The sequence below is a fragment of the Rana temporaria genome, chromosome 3, assembly GCF_905171775.1.
Source record: "Rana temporaria chromosome 3, aRanTem1.1, whole genome shotgun sequence".
Taxonomy (NCBI): domain Eukaryota; kingdom Metazoa; phylum Chordata; class Amphibia; order Anura; family Ranidae; genus Rana; species Rana temporaria.
In genome coordinates, this window is record NC_053491.1 from 294706207 (window position 1) to 294726179 (window position 19973).

The window sequence follows — 19973 nt, forward strand, 5'->3', positions numbered from 1 at the left end:
GGACACCGATCTGTCACCTTCCCCAGTCAGCCCCCTCCCCCTACAGTTAGAATCACTCCCTAGGGAACACATTTCACCCCTTGTTTGCCCCCTAGTGTTAACCTCTTCCCTGCCAGTCACATTTATACAGTAATCAATGCATTTTTATAGCACGGATCGCTGTATAAATGTGAATGGTCCCAAAAATGTGTCAAAAGTGTCTGATGTGTGTGCCGCAATATCGCAGTCATGATAAAAATCGCAGATCGCCGCCATTACTAGTAAAAAAATAAAATAATAAAAATGCTATAAATCTATCCCCTATTTTGTAGCCGCTGTAACTTCTGCGCAAACCAATAAATATATGCTTATTGCGATTTTTTTTACCAAAAATATGTAGAATACCTATCAGCCTAAACAGAGGAAAAATTGTGTTTAACAAAAAAAAAAATGGATATTTATTAGAGCAAAAAGTAAAAAATATTGTGTTTTTTCAAACTTGTCCCCCTTCTTTTGTTTATATCTCAAGAAATAAAAAATACAGAGGTGATCAAATACCACCAAAAGAAATCTCTATTTGTGGGGAAAAAATTATAAGAATGTCATTTTGGTACAGTGTTGCATGACCGCGCAATTGTCATTCAAAGTGTGACAGCGCTGAAAGCTGAAAAATGGCTTGGGCAGGAAGGGGGTGGAAGTGCCCTGTATTGAGGTGGTTAAACACACCTATGTATGGTTGTTGTAAAAAAAAAAACATTCCCCATTTATATTATATATTATTATTATTATTATTATTATTATTATTATTATTATTATACATGATTTATATAGCGCCAACAGTTTACGCAGAGCTTTACAATAGATAGGGGGACAACAACACATTTACAGTACAGTTCAATACAAAAGGTACAGGAGAGCCCTGTTTGTAGAGCTTACATTCTAAAGGGAGAGGGTGGTGGTACATAAGGTAATGTCTGCAGAGAATTTGATGGGGGTGGCTCGGGGATAGTTGTTAGGTGGGTGTGGGATAGGCTTCCCTGAATAAATTAGTTTTCAGGGATCTCCTAAAGGTGGACAAGGTAGGGGCTGATCGGACATACTGGGGCAGGGAGTTCCAGAGGATGGGAGAGGCTCTGGAGAAGTCCTGAAGGCAAGCTTGAGAGGAGGTAACAAGGGAGCTAGAGAGCAGGAGGTCCTGGGAGGAATGAAGGGGACAATTTGGGTGATCTCTGCAGATGAGGTTGGTGAAGTAGATGGGGGCGATTTTGTGAATGGCCTTGTATGTTATGGTTAGCATTTAGAATTTTACACGGTGGGGTAGGGAAAGCCAGTGAAAGGATTGGCAGAGAGGAGCAGCAGTCACGGATCGGTTGGTGAGGTGTATTAGTCTAGCAGCAGAATTCATAATAGACTGAAGGGGAGGATAGCCTGCTTAAGGGTAGCCCATTAAGGAGAGAGTTGCAGTAGTAAAGGCGGTAAATAATCAAGGAGTGAATAAGTTGTTTTATGGTGGCATTTGTCAGGAAGAGTTGAATTCTGGAGATGTTGCGGAGGTTAAGGCAGCAGGATTTAGCCAGTGATTGAATATGGGGGCTGAAGTAGAGGTCTGAGTCAAGGATTACACCCAGGACCTTGGCATGTGTGGAGGGACCAATAGTTGTGTTGTTTATATAAATGGTTAAGTCTCATGGGGGGGAGGTGGGAGGACCATGAAGGAGGAAATATAACAAGCTCAGTTTTAGAAAGATTGAGTTTGAGTGTCATCGGCATAGAGGTGGTATTGGAAGCCACGGGAGGTTATCAACTGGCCCAGGGAAGAGGTATAGAGTGAGAAAACAGGAGAGGCCCAAGGATGGAGCATTGGGGTACCCCAACAGAAAGAAGAAGAGGACTGGAGTTGTAAGTGACACTGAAAGTGTGCTGATATAGGTAGGAGGAGAACCAGGATAAAGCAGAGTCATGAAGGCCAAGGGAGTGTAATTTGCTGAGGAGGAGCAGGTGGTCAAATGTGTCAAAGGCAGCAGAGAGGTCTAAAAGAATGAGTATGGAGTAATGGCCTGGTTTTAGCAGTTATTAGGTCATTGTTGAGTTTTAGTAGGGCAGTTTCAGTAGAATATTGTGGGTGGAGGGTCGAAAAGGTTGTTGTCCGTGAGGTAGCCACTCATTCGGTCATGACCAAGGCGTTCAATAAGCTTGGAGGCAAACGGGAGCAGGGAGATGGGTCTTAAGTTATTCAAACAGGTGGGGTCTAGTGAGGGTTTTTTAAGTATGGGGGTAACCAGTGCATGTTTGAGTGGAGAAGGAAAGGTGCCAGAGGAGAGGGAGAGGTTGAAGATGTGGGTTAGGAAGTTAAGGATAGAGCTGGAAGGTGGTCGCAGTAATTGAGAGGGGACAGAGTTCAGGGGACAGGTAGTGAGGTGGGCCATGGAGAGGAGTTTATCAACTTCATCTCTGGTAACTGGGCAAAATGAGGAGAGTATTGAGTGTGGTGTTGGACCCAATGTGTTGGGTAGGGGAGGAATTTGAATGTTGGATATCTCCTTGCGAATTGTGTCAATTTTGCTATTGAAATGGTTGGCAATCTGTTGAGCGGTAAGCAAGTTGGAGGGTGAGGGCAGTGGGGGGTGAAGTAAGGAATTAAGGATAGAAAAGAGTTGACAAGGTTTGGATGAGAGGGTTTTTATGACAGTGTTGCAATAGGTTTGTTTAGCAGTGTGGAGGCAGGAGTTGTATTTGAGTCTTGCAGATTTGTAAAGGGTAAAGTCTATATATATATATATATATATATATATATATATATATATATATATATATATATATATATTGATGGTATAGGTATAAACTGTGTAAGTAAATGTATAGTGGGCAAATATCCCCATACTATATAAGTGTGGAAAACCAAGGCCCATCCCCCTACCCCCATCCAATGAATAAAGTGACAAACAGATACAAATTAAGAGCCATATAAATAAAGTGCAAAACTTTAAAGTAAAATCAGACACCAAAAGGAGACTTAGGCCCAGATTCACGTAGATGGGCGCAAAAATGTGCGGGCGTAACGTATCTCATTTACGTTACGCCGCCGCAAGTTTTTCAGGCAAGTGCTTTATTCACAAAGCACTTGCCTGTAAAAATACGGCGGCGTAGCGTAAATCACCCGGCGTAATTTTAAATTCGGCGGGTCCCGGGCGTGTTTCCTTTAAATGAAGCGCGTCCCCGCGCCGAACGAACTGCGCATGCGCCGTCCGTCAAATATCCCAGTGTGCATTGCTCCAAATGACGTCGCAAGGACGTCATTGGTTTCGACGTGAACGTAAATGACGTCCAGCCCCATTCACGGACGACTTACGCAAACAACGTACATTTTTAAATTTTCGACGCAGCAACGACGGCCATACTTAACATTGGCTGCGCCTCATAGACCCAGGGGCAACTTTACGCCGGGAAAGGCCTAACGTAAACGTCGTAACTTTACTGCGTCGGCCGCGCGTACGCTCTGGAATTCGCGTATATAGCTAATGTGCATACTCGACGGGGAAATCGACGGAAGCGCCACCTAAAAATGGAGTTAAGATCCGACGGCGTAAGAGACTTACGCCTGTCGGATCCAATGAATATCTATGCGTAACTGATTCTAAGAATCAGTCGCATAGATACGACGGCGCTAGGCAGAGATACAACGGCGTATCTGGAGATGCGCCGTCGTATCTCTTTTGAGAATCTGGCACAAAATATCTCCCCTAAGGAAAAAGTCAGGCTGGTATCAAAAACCTGATAGGATATGGAAGAGCTTACCCCGTGAGGGAGACACACATACCCAACAGTGACTGGTGTATGGCAGGCTGCACTGGAAACATACCGTGTCCTGGGCTATATAGACCAGACAATGGTGTAATCCCTGCCCCACCAGTGTCCTCATGGTGTGAACACATCAATCAGCTTGCAATCTCTAAGTCCTATCAGACAGACAGAGTAAATAATAGCATCTTTATAGTATTTAACACCTGTTAAACGATCCCTATATGGATATAAAAATATAAATTAACTCAACATTAATCTATAACCAAAACACACACACAAATATATATATATATATAAATATATAAAAAAAGAAGGGCTTGGTGTTTTCCACCATACCTGTATATCTGTTAACCATTTAAGACCCAGACCATTATGCAGGTTAAGGACCTTGCCCCTTTTTGTGATTTGGCACTGCGTCGCTTTAACTGACAATTGCGCGGTCGTGCGATGTGGCTCCCAAACAAAATTGGCGTTGTTTTTTTGCCATAAATAGAGCTATCTTTTGGTGGTATTTGATCACCTCTGCGATTTTAATTTTTTGCGCTATAAACAAAAATAGAGCGACAATTTTAAAAATAATGCAATATTTTTTACTTTTTGCTATAATAATTATCCCCCAAAAATATATATATATAAAAATTTCCCTCAGTTTAAGCCGATACGAATTGTTCTACATATTTTTGGTATTTTTTTTTCTCGCAATAAACGTTTATCGATTGGTTTGCGCAACATTTATAGCGTTTACAAAATAGGGGATAGTTTTATTGCATTTTTAATAATAATTATTTTTTACTACTAATGACGGCGATCAGGGATTTTTTTCGTGACTGCGACATTATGGCGGACACATCGCACAATTTTGACACATTTTTGGGACCATTGTCATTTTCACAGCAAAAAGTGCTATAAAAATGCAGGGGCAGATCCACAAAAGCATTACGCCGGCGTATCTCTTGATACGCCGGCGTAATTTAAAATTTCCCGTATTGTATCTTTGTTTTGTATCCACAAAACAAGATACGACGGCATCTGGGATCGATCCGACAGGCGTACGCCTTAGTACGCCGTCGGATCTTCGATACAATTTTTCTGGCGGCCGCTAGGTGGCGTTTCCGTCGAAATTTGCGTCGAGTATGCAAATTAGCTATTTATGGCGATCCATGAACGTACGTCCGGCCGGTGCATTTTTTTACGTCGTTTTCGGTCACCTTTTTTTGGCGTATAGTTAAAGCTGCTGTTATGAGGCGTACTCAATGTTAAGTCTGGCCGTCGTTCCCGCGTACAATTTAGAATTTTTTACGTTGTTTGCGTAAGTCGTTCGCGAATAGGAATTTGCGTAGAATGACGTCACCGTCGTAAGCATCGGCTGGTTCCGGTTTAATTTCGAGCATGCGCACTAGGATACCCCCACGGACGGCGCATGCGCAGTTAAAAAAAAACATTGTTTACGTCGGGTCACAACGTATTTACATAAAACACGCCCCTATTACATCCATTTGAATTAGGCGCCATTACACCGGCGAAGATACACTACGCCGCCGTAACTTACGGCGCGGATTCTTTCAGGATTTGAAAATGCGACGCTGTACGATGATCTCCCCCGCATTGTTTACTGTGAAAATGACAATTGAAGTTTAGAAGTTAACCACTAGGGGGCAAGTGTGACCTCATATGTGTTTCTAACTGTAGTGGGGTGGGGCTGGATGTGTGACATCATTGATCGTCTTTCCCTATATCAGGGAACAGACGATCAATGACATTGCCAAAGTGAAGAACAGGGAAGGTGTGTTTACACACACCTCTCCCCGTTCTTCAGCTCCGATGACCGATCGCGGGACACCGGTGGCGATCGCGTCCGCGGATCCCGCGGGCGCGGTCACAGAGCTTAGGACTGGGTCGCGAGCGCGTCACCGGCTGGGCTTAAAGAGACACGTACAGGTACGTGATTGTGCCCACGGCTGGGCTTAAAGAGACACGTACAGGTACGTGATTGTGCCCAGCCGTGCCATTCTGCCGACGTATATCGGCGTGAAGGGGTCCTTAAGTGGTTAAAGATGACGTTGAGGGGGGGCTTGGCCGGATGTGATCGAGGCTAGACGTGTCTTTTCAGAGCTCCGGCTGCCATCCGTTACATCCATCCTGTTTATTGCGGCCAGACCGAGCGAATAACACCGTGGTGAGGTAGCCTGGCTGGGGGAAACACAGGGGATCACGGGGATGTCCTCTTCGGCGGCCAAGAAGAAGGTGAAGCAGAGATCTCAGCCTCCAAAGGAGCAGCGGCAGCTCCGTTCACAAGGCAGCATGGCGACTGGCCCCACCCACGTCTCCTTGGTCTCCAGTTCCTATGCCCAGCGCGCCTCTTTACTCCCGGGCAAAATGGCGCTGCAGCAAGACGCTCCGATGCCCACACCTGAGGGGTCTTCCCCTATCTCCCAGAAGGTTGAGGTGGATACAGCGGCGATCACGGGTCCCATCCTGGAAGCCATAGCGGCCTCAAGAACTGGTGAGTCGCATTGATTGCCTGGCGACCGAATGTAATCTCATCCGCCACGATCTGGACAAGATCAGGGGACGGCTGACCGCTGCGGAGGACCGCATCTCGGGGGTGGAAGATGTCTCCCACACACATGCCTCTCAACTAGCGGAGCTGCATGACATGGTACAATCCCTACAACACTGTGCGGATGATGCTGAAGACAGGCAAAGACGCAACAATATCCGCGTGGTAGGCTTGCATGAGGGGGCAGAGGGGATGTCTACGGCCACCTTTGCTGAAGGTTTCTTTAAGACCCTGCTTGGTCTGGGGGATCTCCCTCCCACCTATGTAGTTGAACGGGCCCATAGAGTACCAACTGCGGCTCGGCCATCGGGTGCTCCTCCCAGACCGTTCCTGGTCCAGTTTCTCAATTATAGAGACCGTGACATGCTACTTGCCAAGGCAAGGTATGACAACGTCAGGATCATGCTTTTCCCTGACTTCTCGGCGGAGACTCAGAAACGCCGGCGATCCTTCACGGATGTGAAAAGACGACTTAGAGAAAGGGAGCTAAAATACAGCATGCTGTATCCCAGCCGTCTCCGTGTACAATTCAAGGGGTCAGTGAAATTCTTTGACAACCCGCAAGATGCCTGTGAATGGTTGGATCGGTCGCGGTGAGGCCTGCAGCGTGTTCCTGATAGGTGCCTCGGATGGTTTCATCGGCGCCCCGAGGGGGTTTGTGTTCCTGATCCTGAGGTTCTGCTTTGCCGCCGGTGAAGCCTCTTCATGCTGGTTTGTTGGCTCCCCCCTCCTTGTTTTCCATTTTTGATTTTGATTTTTTACTTTTATTTCTTTTTCTAAAGGGGGGGGGAAGGAGGGGAATTTTTATGCTACCAGACTTCCCTGATCTAAACCTCGGTGGGTCATGTTCAGTTTCCACGGCCTGCTAGATCTCCTGAGGGACTTGGCCACCAGGCCCTTACTCTACTCATTTTTTCATGTGGCCACAATCTAACTGAATTTGATCAGCCAATGGGGCTCTGGCGATGGGCACGAGTTTTCTTTTCTTTTATGTACACGTCTACGCCGAACTATAGTCACCTACGGTGGAACTCTGACAGATTTGTTTGTTTCAGGGCTAAAGCTGCATACCGGACAGTTTTTGTTTTTGTTTCTGGTATAATGGCAGGGGGGGAAGGGACCTTTCTTATATTTTACACCTTTGATATCCACGGACAATATGGCCTGTTGCAGGTTGCTTTTGCCCATTTTTCAATGCTCCATGGTCATGTCTCTGAGAATGTATTGTTTTGAATTGCATAATGGATAGTCGAATTAAGATACTTTCATGGAATGTCAGGGGGTTGAATAATAAGTTCAAGAGGGCGGCGGTCTTTCAATACCTGAAACAAGTCAAGCCACACATTATCCTCCTTCAGGAGACCCATCTAGAGGGTAGTAAGATTCTAGCACTGCGCAAGAATTGGATACAGAGGCGGTTCACTCCACCTACTCCACCTATTCTAGGGGGGTTTCAATTCTAATTAGTAAGGCTGTGCAGTGTGTGGTTCACCAGGTATTTACTGACCCTGGGGGGCGATACGTGGCACTCCTCTTGAACTTATCGGTTCATAAGCTTTTATTGGTAAATGTATATGTGCCTCCTCCATTTCAAGCTAAGATGTTATATGACCTGTTGGTGACATTGGGCCCTTATCTGCATGTTCCAATGTTGCTCATGGGAGATTTTAATGCCATCCTTGATCCGGCACTGGACTCCTCCAATGCTGGTAGGACAGCCTCGGGGGATCTCAGCTCCTGGGTTTCGGTGGCGGGAATGACGGAACTGTGGAGGTGGAAGCATCCGGGTGTCATCTCCTACTCTCACTTATCAGCTGCACATAGGTCGTCAGCTAGGATAGACTTGGCATTTGGCAATGCCCATATCCTACAAAATATAGGTAGGATGGAGTACTTAGCGGGGGGCCCCTCAGACCACAACCCACTTATGGCCACCTTGGCTTTCCCAGACGGGGGGACGAGGGGGAGTTGGAGACTGTCACCAGGTTGGTTGGTGGAGGATCAGGTTCTAGAGCACCTTAAGACTTCCATGGCTACTTATTGGGAGACCAACGTCGGCTCGGCTGAACCCCCGGTGGTGTGGGATGGTTTCAAGGCAGCGACCAGGGGGGAGTGTATCTCGGCTATTAAGGCAGCCAGGAGGGACCATAATCAGGAATGTGAACTCCTGACGGCTAAAGAATGGGAGAGTGCTAAAACACATGCTGACTCTCCCTCGGAAGCCAATTATGTGTCCCTACTGGAGGCTAGGCGTGCAGTAGCCTTACATTTCTCAGACCTAGCACACACTGAGGTAAAAAGGAAGGCGGAGACTATCTTTGCAGAAGGGGACAAAAACGGCAAGCTGCTGGCGAACCTTGCTGCGGATCCGAAAACGACGGTCAGTGTGCCTGTGGTGAGGGGGAGGGACCCTGATTACGGATTCCGCGGAAGTACTAGGCGAATTTGTGAGTTATTACTCGGCTCTTTACTCGCCCATCTCGGCATATGACTCTGCTGGGTTGGACGAGCTATTGAGGGGAGTTGCTATGCCCCGTTTGTCGGACGAAGATGCTGAGTCCCTGGATAGGCCCATTTCGGTTCTAGAGATAGAGGCAGCAATGCAGGCGTTTCCTCCACAGAAGGCGCCGGGGCCGGATGGTTTCCCGGCAGATTTCTACAGGACCTACAAGTCCCTGTTGGCTCCTAGATTAAACCTGCTATTTAGACACTGCTGGGAGTCGGGGGCCTTGCCAGAGTCCATGATGGAGGCGTACATGGTGCTCCTATTAAAACCAGGCAAGGACCCGATGGAGTGCTCATCCTACAGGCCTATTGCTCTGCTCAACATGGACCTCAAGATCCTTACTAAGGTCTTGGCGTCGAGATTGGCTGGGGTCATATCGACCCTAGTGGATGTTGACCAAACAGGGTTCATGCCGGGTATGTCGACGGACACAAACTTGAGGAGGCTGTTCACGCATCTCCAATTGGATAATGCTGATTGCCCGGCCAATGTGATTGTTTCCATTGACATAGAAAAAGCTTTTGATTCCATAGATTGGCAGTACATGCACAAAGTACTAGAGGAAATGGGGTTTGGTCCCGGTTACCGTAAATGGATTAAGATGCTATATGCTAAACCCTGAACGGCTATTCGGCTGGGTTTTAAGATATCTCCATTCTTTCAGATTGGTAGGGGTACGAGACAGGGTTGCCCACTCTCTCCTTTCCTTTTTGCGTTGATGATGGAGCCTATAGCCAGGACACTTAGGAAATCGGGGGAGGGGGGGGGTTCGGATTGGAACAATTGTAGAAAGTGTGGCGCTCTATGCAGACCACCTGCTTCTATTCCTTAGGGATCCGGGGGTGTCGCTAAAGGCAGCCTTACAGATCCTGGACACGTTCGCCTCCTTTTCAGGCCTGCGTGTGAATTGGAGCAAGTCTTCTATATTGCCTCTAGGTCCTGAGGCCCCGCTGCAGCGGGACGATTCGCTGCCGCTGCTGTGGGTCTCCTCTATTACGTATCTGGGGGTGAAAATCACTACAGATATTACCGATTATATGGATTTAAATCTTCTCCCGCTCGTGGGTACTCTGAAACAAAGGGTTCAGGCCTGGAAGAAATTACCCCTCTCGCTACTCGGAAGAGTTAACCTGCTTAAAATGAAATTCTTACCTGTTCTCCTCTACTATCTGCGTCACTCCCCGGTGTGGATTCCCAAATCGTTTTTTACATCGTTGAATGGTATAATAGGGGCTTTTATCTGGTCGCCTCAGTCTCCCCGAATAGGTGCTAAGGTCCTCCAAGAACCTTGGGGTCAGGGGGGGCTGGCGCTCCCGGATTGGCAGAAGTATTATCTGGCTGGCCAGATGGTGTTCGCCAGGCGCTGGTTGTTGGCAGACGAGGGGGACACGGCCACTATTCTGGAGGCGGCACTGTTGGGGTCCTATGAAAGCCTACGGTTGGCTCTGTACAGAGGCCCGAAATCTACCCTACCATTGACTTCCACCATGAGAGCTACCATCAGGGCATGGGAGGTTGCAACCACCATGGTCTCGCCTTCGTATCTGGGCGTGTCGCCCTCGGCTCCTCTATGGCTAAACCCGAATCTGCCAGACTTTTGCTCTCTTCCGGACCCAATGATTTGGGCCCCTTGGGGGGGTCAAACTGCTGGAACATATTAATAGGGAGGGAGACCTTATTTCGTTTGACCAATTAAAGGCCAGGCATAACCTGCCTAACTCCTTTTTCTTTAGATATTTACAGCTGCGTCATGCCTTTCAGGTGCAATTCGGGAGTCGACGGGTGGAATCTCTTCCCTCGGCGCTAGAGAATTTATTAACCAATGAAGACTTGCCAAAAACCCTGTCCACGGTATATAAAGCCATGTTTACCAAAACGCCAATCGGGGTGTCCAGATGTAGAGAAAGATGGGAGAGTGAGATTCCTGACATTCAAGGGGAGGACTGGGAGGATATGTGGGACCAACCCTTCAAGCATCTGGTATCCGCTAGGGATCGTCTGATCCAATTTAAATTTTTACACCGCATTTATTATACACCAGCCAGGTTATCACGTATTTACCCTGCTAGTACTGGTCAGTGCTGGCGGTGTACTTTCTCCCCGGCGGGCGCAGAACACATATTTTGGACGTGTCCTCATATACAGAACTTTTGGGCAGGGGTGGTTGAATGTTTGTCGGGAGTGCTGAGTATTCCGGTTCCTCTGACGGCTAGGGTCTGCATTATTGGGTTAGTGGAGGAAGTGGTACCCTCCCTGGCACATCGTACTCTTCTAAATATTGGGTTGTTTTATGGCAGGAAGGCTATTCTACTGAAATGGAAGAACTCCAATGCCCCTACATTATCATTCTGGAAAGGGCTGGTTAACTCTGTGATACACATGTACAAGGCCACATACAGATCGAGGGGTTGTGATAAGAAATTTAAGAAGGTTTGGCAGGCATGGTTAGACTCCTCGGACACTGTGGGTTAGAGCTACGGTTTAACTTTCTGAAGGTCTCAGCCACCTATTAGAGTCTACGCTACATAGATATGCTGTATAAGCGATTCATGCTCCTATGCTATTAATGGAAGGTTTTTGTTTATTTTATTATATTTCTTCTTTATTTGCTTAACCGGAGTGTCTAGACATGACCTGACCCTGAACTAGTTGAGCTAATATTACATGTGGGCGTTATGTTATCTGGATATCATATGGTGTTTCACTGGTTGAATGCTATGGGGGGGTGGATGGTCTGGGATGGGGTTGGTGTGGGGGATACAGTGATAAGTTGTACATACTGTTAGTAGGGGTGTCGGCCCTGCGTGGCCTGTGTCAAGGAGGGCATGTTGCCTTCCTTGGGTGTGTAATTGTCTGTTTGTGTTTGAAAAACCAATACAAAGAATTTTCCAAAAAAGATGACGTTGAGCTAGCCCGATATGGGTGAAGGTGATGCTCAGTCCCCAATAGTATGCACACAACAAAAAACAAAAATCCCCATGGGACTTTTAACTACTTGCCGACCTGCCGCCGTCATTCTACGGCGGCAGGTTGGCTCTCCTGCGCGAGAGCCCGTAGCTCTATGTTGGCTCTCTCGCAGGTAACCAGGGGCGCGCGCGCGCCGCCCGCTCGCCCCTGACCCCCGTGCGCGTGCCCGGCGGGTGCGATCGCCGTCGGGCACACCCGGTCGCTCGTTACAGAGCGGGGATCGGGAGCTGTGTGTGTAAACACACAGCTCCTGGTCCTGTCAGGGGGGGAAATGCTAATCCTCTGTTCATACAATGTATGAACAGAAGATCAGTGATTTCCCCTAGTGAGGCCACCCCCCCACAGTAAGAACACACCCAGGGACATACTTCCCCGCCCCCTAGTGTTTACCCCTTCACTGCCAGTTACATTTTTATAGCACTGATCGCTATAAAAATGCCAATGGTCCCAAAAATGTGTCAAAAGTGTCCGAAGTGTCCGCCATAATGTCGCAGTACCGAAAAAATCACTGATCGCCGCCATTACTAGTAAAAATAAAATATTAATAAAAATGCCATAAAAATACCCCTATTTTGTAAACGCTATAACTTTTGTGCAAACCAATCAATAAACGCTTATTGCGATTTTTTTTTACGAAAAATATGTAGAAGAATACGTATCGGCCTAAACTAAGGAAAAAAATTATTTGTTTACATATTTTTGGGGGATATTTATTACAGCAAAAAGTAAAAAATATAATTTTTTTTCAAAATTGTCGCTCTATTTTTGTTTATAGCGCAAAAACTAAAAACCGCAGAGGTGATCAAATACCACCAAAAGAAAGCTGTATTTGTGGGGAAAAAAGGACGCCAATTTTGTTTGGGAGCCACAACGCACGACCACGCAATTGTCAGTTAAAGCGATGCAGTGCCGAATTGCAAAAAGTACTCTGGTCTTTGACCAGCAATATGGTCCGGGGGTTAAGTGGTTAAAATGGTAAATAGTAAACACTGCAAGGTTCACTGCAACCAAATACACATAATTATCAGTTGTGCACTTTAATAGCATGTGCATCTACAGTATTTCTATTTTCATTGCATCCACATGTGGATAGAGTTCTGGATTTAATTTTAGGTTTGTGTGTACTTTGCCTTCAAACCTGATAGGTGATAAATGTATTTACTAAAACACTGGGAAAGTTGTGATAGATCTGGCTCTTAAGTGATACTCTGATAGTTTATTATTTTACATGGCAGAATTTTTTTTGCATGATAACGGTGTTTAAAAACTCAAATTTCTTGATAGCAAGTGTAATGCTTAGTGCTCTACAGCCAGCATGTAATTATGTGAATCAGACCCTTTTAACCAGAAGGGATGTTATTAGATCACATTACTATAGACATCAACAACCTGAAGTTATTTTGTTAGAAACTTGGTAACATTTTAAAAAGCAGAGTATGAGTCAGCTTTAATTGATGATCCTAATTATGAGTGATTGCTACAGACAAAAAAAGTGTTCCATAAATCATTGCAATAGTGTCTGCCTCTGGCTGAGGAATAATCAACAGTATTTTACACAACATATTCAGGGTGAATGTGGTTTCCAAAAAATGGTCTCCATCTCTGACATCAGCCAAAAAGATTTCCTTATAAGCATTTAAAAAATGACATCTGGGACCATATTGTTTTTTTATTTATTTATTTTTTATGCGCTACATAGGCACTTTGCTTTCCCGTACTTTGATAATGTTTTCAAATATGCTGTAGCTTTCAAAGAGTTCTGTCACTAACAAAAGAGCTCTGGAACACACAATCATTAACAAATTAGGTAAATAGTAAGTTTCCACCAATCCCATCAGTGTCTGGATTAAAGTTCAACTTCAAACAAAATTGTTTTGCTAGTTTGGGATAGAATAGGAAAGGGTTACAACATCTACCAGACTTTTATTGATGTATGTGTCCCCAGAGGAAGGTTTCCACTTAATTCCTGTGCAGGTTATATGTGTCAGGAAATATCCTCAAAAGGAGACACAGACAAAAATAAAACCATTGATGAGCTTTTCACTAAGGTAATGGGAGTACAATAGAACAGACCACAATGAAAACCTTTTTTCCCCCAAGTTGAGTAGGAAAGTGTTATGCAACACTGTACCCATATTCAATTTGTGTATTTTTTTTCACACAAATAGAGCTTTCTTTTTGTGGCATTTAATCACCACTGTTTTATTTTCTATGAAGAAAAGACCAGAAATTTTGTAAAAAAAAAAAATGAAATGTTCTTAATTTCTGCTATAAAATGTTGCAAATTAGTTTCCCTGAAAATGAGCCCTACCCTGAAAATAAGACCTATTGTGATTATCAGAGAGGGCTGAAATATAAGCCCTAACCCAAATATAAGCCCTAGTAAAGTTCATAAAAAAATGGAATCGGTTTTGTAAAACAAACACACTGGCATAAGGTTCAGTGTGTCCCCCCTGCAACTATCATGCAAAATACCCCATCCATAGTCGCCACTGACCCACCAGAGGTCTTCTCCTCTCCTCCCGGCTGATAGCCCCTCCCTCTTCAGTGCTTGGAGGTGGCTGACGTCAGCGGAAAGCTCAGTTCTTCCCTCTTCTCTCCTCCCAGCTGATGTCTGCGACCCCTACCTCTGCAGTGCTCGGTGCGGGCTGACGTCAGTGGGAATCTTGAAGAAGAAGAGCTCAGGCAGGTCACATGAGCACCCAGGGTTGCTGTAAAATACTTACTTCTCATAAAACTGCCACAAAATGGAGACACACTGCACCCTACACCAGCACAATCCTCCCACAAAAAAGACTACAGAATCCTAAAAGTACTTTAACCAAGATGTTTTTTTGGGGATTATAATTATGTCAAAATACTGATACTTAGCCCGCATTCACACCTAGGCGTTTTTACGCCTGTAGCGCTACGCCGCTGCCGCCAGAGGGCTGAAAACAGATGTCCCTCTATGGAGATGGTTCACATCTCCACGCCGAACGCCGGACGCCTGTCGCCTGCCGCGTGAAAAAAGGTCCCGGACCTTTTTTTCAGGCGTCTTCGAGCGTTCGGCTAGGAGATGGGAATCATCTCCATAGAGGGGGTCATCTTGGGGCACATCTAGGCGGACAATACCGGCGCTTTGTCGCCGCAAATCGCGATTTGCGGCGACAAAACGCCGTGATTTCGTCCGCCTAGATGTGAATGGAGCCTAATAAGGCATCCCCTAAAATAAGCCCTAAGGTCTTTTTTGATGCCAAAATTAATGTAAGACCCAGTCTTATTTTCGGGAAAACACAGTAAATGTTCTTCATAAATTTTGGCCAAAATGTATACTAATAAATATCTTTGGTAAAAAATAACCCAAATCGGTGTATATTTATTTGTCTTTGTGAATGTGATGGAGTCTACAACTTTGGTCCCAATCAATGAAAATTGCTCACACCTGATGTACTGATGACCTATCTCATGTCTTGACACTCTAATGGCAGGAATACACAATAAGAAAATTGGGCGAAAATGTTGGTTCTGCGATTTTCTACTCATTGATGCCCAGCAAGTAATACCCAATATCGATATTGTGAACGAAACAGACCAATTGAAAAAATGTGGTCGTATAGATGGTGAATTAACGATATTATATTCATTCAAAAACATCTCTTGAACATTATCACGCATGAGCAGAACTAGTGGACAACCCCACTTGTATTGGAGACGTCAACACTACGTTTAAAATTGATTGCTCTTTTAAAGATTTTTTTGATTGAATAATGTTGGCGATGATTTCGACCAACGTAGGCTTTTTCGTTGGTCAGCGGTCGAGCGATCAGTCGATTTTCAAACAATGTATATCAAGCCAGGAAAGTACAAATATCCCCCAAATGACAGCTTTTTGGAAAGTAGAAATTCCAAGGTATTTAGTAAGAGGAATGGTGTTTTTTTTAAAGTTGTAATTTTTTCCCACATTTCTTTGCAAAATAAAGATTTTTTTCCCACAAAATCGTCATGTTAAACAGGTTATTTCTCTCACACAGCATATGCATACTTGCAACTACACCCCAAAATACATTCTGTGGGAAACTGCTTCCCCAGAAGCAGAAGGAAATTAGGGAACATCCATTCCCCAATCCATCCTGTGACTAATGAACCCAGAAGCGACATGCATTACACATATTAAAGAGTACCTATCACCTTCCCATACCATCATATAGGTATCTTGTTAGCACCCTGTCACTCCTGTACACACCCCATATACAGTAAATAGTGCAGTGTAGGGAGAGCAGGTTTATGTAGACATCAATTGTGCTACCAGTGGTGGATGATGTTTTTTTGGGGGGAGGCCGGCAAACAACCACTTATCCTTGAAGCCGTTTTTATTCTTTGCACTATAAACAAAAACGGCCGACAATTTTGAAAAAAAAATAAATAAATTTAACTTTCTGCTATGAAACATATCCAATAAAATGGCAAAAATCTAATTTCTTCATCAGTTTAGGCCAATATGTATTTTTCTACATGTTTTTTGAAGAAAAAAAATCCCAATAAGCGTTTATTGGTTGGTTTGCGCAAAAGCTATAGAATCTACGAACTATGGGATAGATTTTTTTTTACTAGTAATGGTGGTGGTCAGCGATTTTTAGTGGGATTGCAACATTGCGGCAGACAAATCTGACACTAAGTGACACTTTTTTGGGACCAGTGACACCAACACAGTGATCACTGCTAAAAAATGCACAGTCACTGTACTAATGACACTGGCAGGGAAGGGGTTACTATTAAGGGAAATCAAAGGGTTAAATGTGCTCCTAGGGAGTTCTTTCTAACTGTATGGGGGGTGCTTTGGCTGTGAGAAGACAGAGATCCGTGTTCCTGCTTAGCACTGCTAAGTTTACATAGGCAGACCATTCGTTCTGCCAATCTTGTGAAAGATCCTGCTGTGTCCAATCACAGTGGGAGTCGGTCGCTGGCAGTATGCATGAATGACGCAAACCTGAAAAAGGGCGATCATGTACAGGTACCTGACTTTGCCTGTAGGAGCCGCCGCCCCGCAGTACATATATGTGGGATGGTTGGCAACCGGTTAAACTGATGACCTGTGAGGCTGGGTTCAAATTTAGTCCGCATGTGGTTCACAACAGAGGTCCAGTGCGTTCCTGTTCTCCGTTTCAGGGACGAATCAGGCCCGAATTTTTGCCTGAATTCGGACCTGAAACTGAGCCAAAGAGGCACAGGACCCCTGTGCAATCCGCTTTGTGGCCGGAACAGAGATGTGTGAACCGGCTCCATTGAGAGATGGTCACAGTCTCCTGTCATGCAAATTGGATGTGGAGAAACCCAGCCTAAATTGATTTTTAAATAGTCACCACTGGAGAATTTTAGGTACCATCATTTTTTGTAACTTGACACGTTTAGTATCCATTTGGTAGACACAACCCCATCTTTCATATATATTTTTTTTTACATCAAAGTTTATTGAAGAAAATAAAATGTACAAGTAAGTATGGAAACTGCATCATAAGTGCAATATGAATAACATAAAAACATGTTTAGCACACTAAAAACAAATGAAGGATTGTATTCAGTTAGATAGGTAGGCAGATGCTTATATGTGGTCCGTAGACAATGTCCGCGACCTTAAATGAGTGAGAAGTTGCACCACCTATAATCATGTAACATTTCCAAATATTACTCAGGTCAAGAGAAATTGTGGAAAGTGGGACAAAAGAAAGGTAAAATGTAGAAGAAAGAGAATATAGAAAATAAGAGAGAGAGAGTTATTCTCACCTAAGGTTTTCATGTGTCACTGTAAAGAAACATCATAAGGTTCGAATGAACTAGTAATGATAGCTGACTATCAATCTGTAACCAGGAAAGTGATTAGTCGATTTGGACTATGGGAGTAAACATGGTGAAGTTTAGGAGACACAGGGGGCATACTTGTCAAGATTTTAGAACTATCAATGTTAGAGTTGCAAATCAGCTAGGTTGAACATTTTTGCTCGATAAATAACTGCAAATTTCATGCAACAATAAAAAAAATTGCATCTACCACCGTTTTTTTTCCAGGATCTCTATATTCAGAAAATGATATATTTTTGGAGGCTTTACAGTTATTTCTAGCACAAAATTAAAATTTTAACGTGTGTGCAAAAAATGAAAAAAATAAAATAAAAATCAATAGCCCAAGTGGTGGACAGACAAATGGTTAAAGGAGTTAGCCAGTCAGAAGTCTTTTAAGTGTTTGGCAGTGAACAGGGACTTAGCACAAAACATGTAAACACTTCCAGCGCATAGAGTTCTGTCTTAGGCTGGGTTCAGACTGGAGAACACAGCGACTCACAGCATGTCTCCATTTACAGTTTCAGGTCCAATTTCAGCCCAAAATTTTGTCTGAATTCAGACCTGAAATGGACCAAAAGACGCACAAGGCTCCTGTGCAATTTGCCGATATGTGTGAACTGGCGCTATAGAGAAGCCAGTCACAATCTCCTGCTTTGCAAACTGGATGCGGGCAAACCCGCATCCAATTCACAATAGTGTGTAGACCCAGCCTTAAGGTCTACATGTGCAATGGATCGTCAAAAGCAACAGAATAGCATCATTCTGGTATGCTTTGTCGATGCATTAAAAACAAAACATACAGTCAAATAGATACTCACAAAAAAACAGATGTATACAGGCATTGAATGACACCAAATCTTAATCCATTACGGGAGTAGCGTGGCCAAGCACACCGTGATGCTGCACTGGCAATCTGACACATTTTGGAGGATCCGCCCCCTTCTTCAGAGCTTCATTTTTGTATCCATTTGTTGTTTGTCTTTTACAATGTAAGGTAACGTCGCTTTGCCCAGCCGTGCCATTCTGCCGCAGTAAAACTGCAGCGGATGGTCGGCAAGTGATTAAAGTCAGAGGTTACATAATTTAAAGTTCTATCTACAGCAACCTATATAAAATACTATACTTAAACATGTGAAAAATGCATCTGGTGCACCCTGGCACTGAAGCAAGCCATGGTATGATCCTGTTGTGTTCTGCTTCTATTAGGTTGCCACCTTATTTCTTTAAACCCAAACACATATGAATTACACAGCTTCTGAGGCTAATTTAATGTAGATAAGGCTCCAAGTAAGTTTAATTACCACCTTAATCAGCCACAAAATCTGTGTAACTAATGTGTTTAGTTTTAAATGGACGAGGGGGGCAACCCTAGACTCTATGCCCCATCTGCTTATCACAGTTCTATCATATGCACATTCCAGCAGGTTTTATGTGTCAGGACTACTTTTTATTTTTAGCTGAGCATTGAGTTTCTTTAAGTGTTTTAGTTATTTATCCTAAATAACGCACACAATGCCTTCAGTTGCATCTGCATTCATTCTTTAACCCTCCAATTATAAAGACCTACAGTTCTGCAAAGACAAAACTATTGCATCTGCTCTTAAACAGAGACCTCCCAATATGAACTGGGTAATCTGTATAAAATGTTGGCTGTTTCCAAAGACTTTAGCTTCTACAGGAGGGGGAAGGGGCTAGTCTACATTTAAAAACTGCCAAGCAAAATATTTTCATTCATGAGTTCACCCAGCCTAAACATGTACCTAATCCTCCTTGATACCGGCAGTTCAGAAAAGGATAACACTGCTACGACAGACAGTGATCAGTTCAAAGGCAAGATGGACGTGAGGATTACTTGTATTAACACTTATCACTGAGTGACCATCAGCTTCGATATAAAATAGTATTAGCAACTCTTTCAGCAGTTCAAAAGGTTTTCTCTGAATATGGATTTAAAAGGATAAAACCAGACTTTGTAGTTCCCTGCATTATGCAAAATGTGATGTTTTTCCTATAGAACAGGTATATAAGGGAGTAATCTTGAAAAAACATGGCAAATTAGATTACAATGAAATCCATACTTGACCTTCTGCCTAAATTCTTTCCATTTTCCTGTTAATTTGTTTCACATTATGTAGAAAGTGGGAGAGAATGTTTCCATGCATTTGTATTCAAACATAAGTCTGCATATTAAGCTTAACTGAATTGTGATAAGAAGAAAAAGAGAAATGTTTGCTGTGAAACGTTCCTTTCTAAAAAAAAATAGCAATAGGCAGAAATTTGTGAGTTGCATTGTGGAAGAATTTGCTCTTTCCTTTGATGACAGATAGAAACGGGATGGGC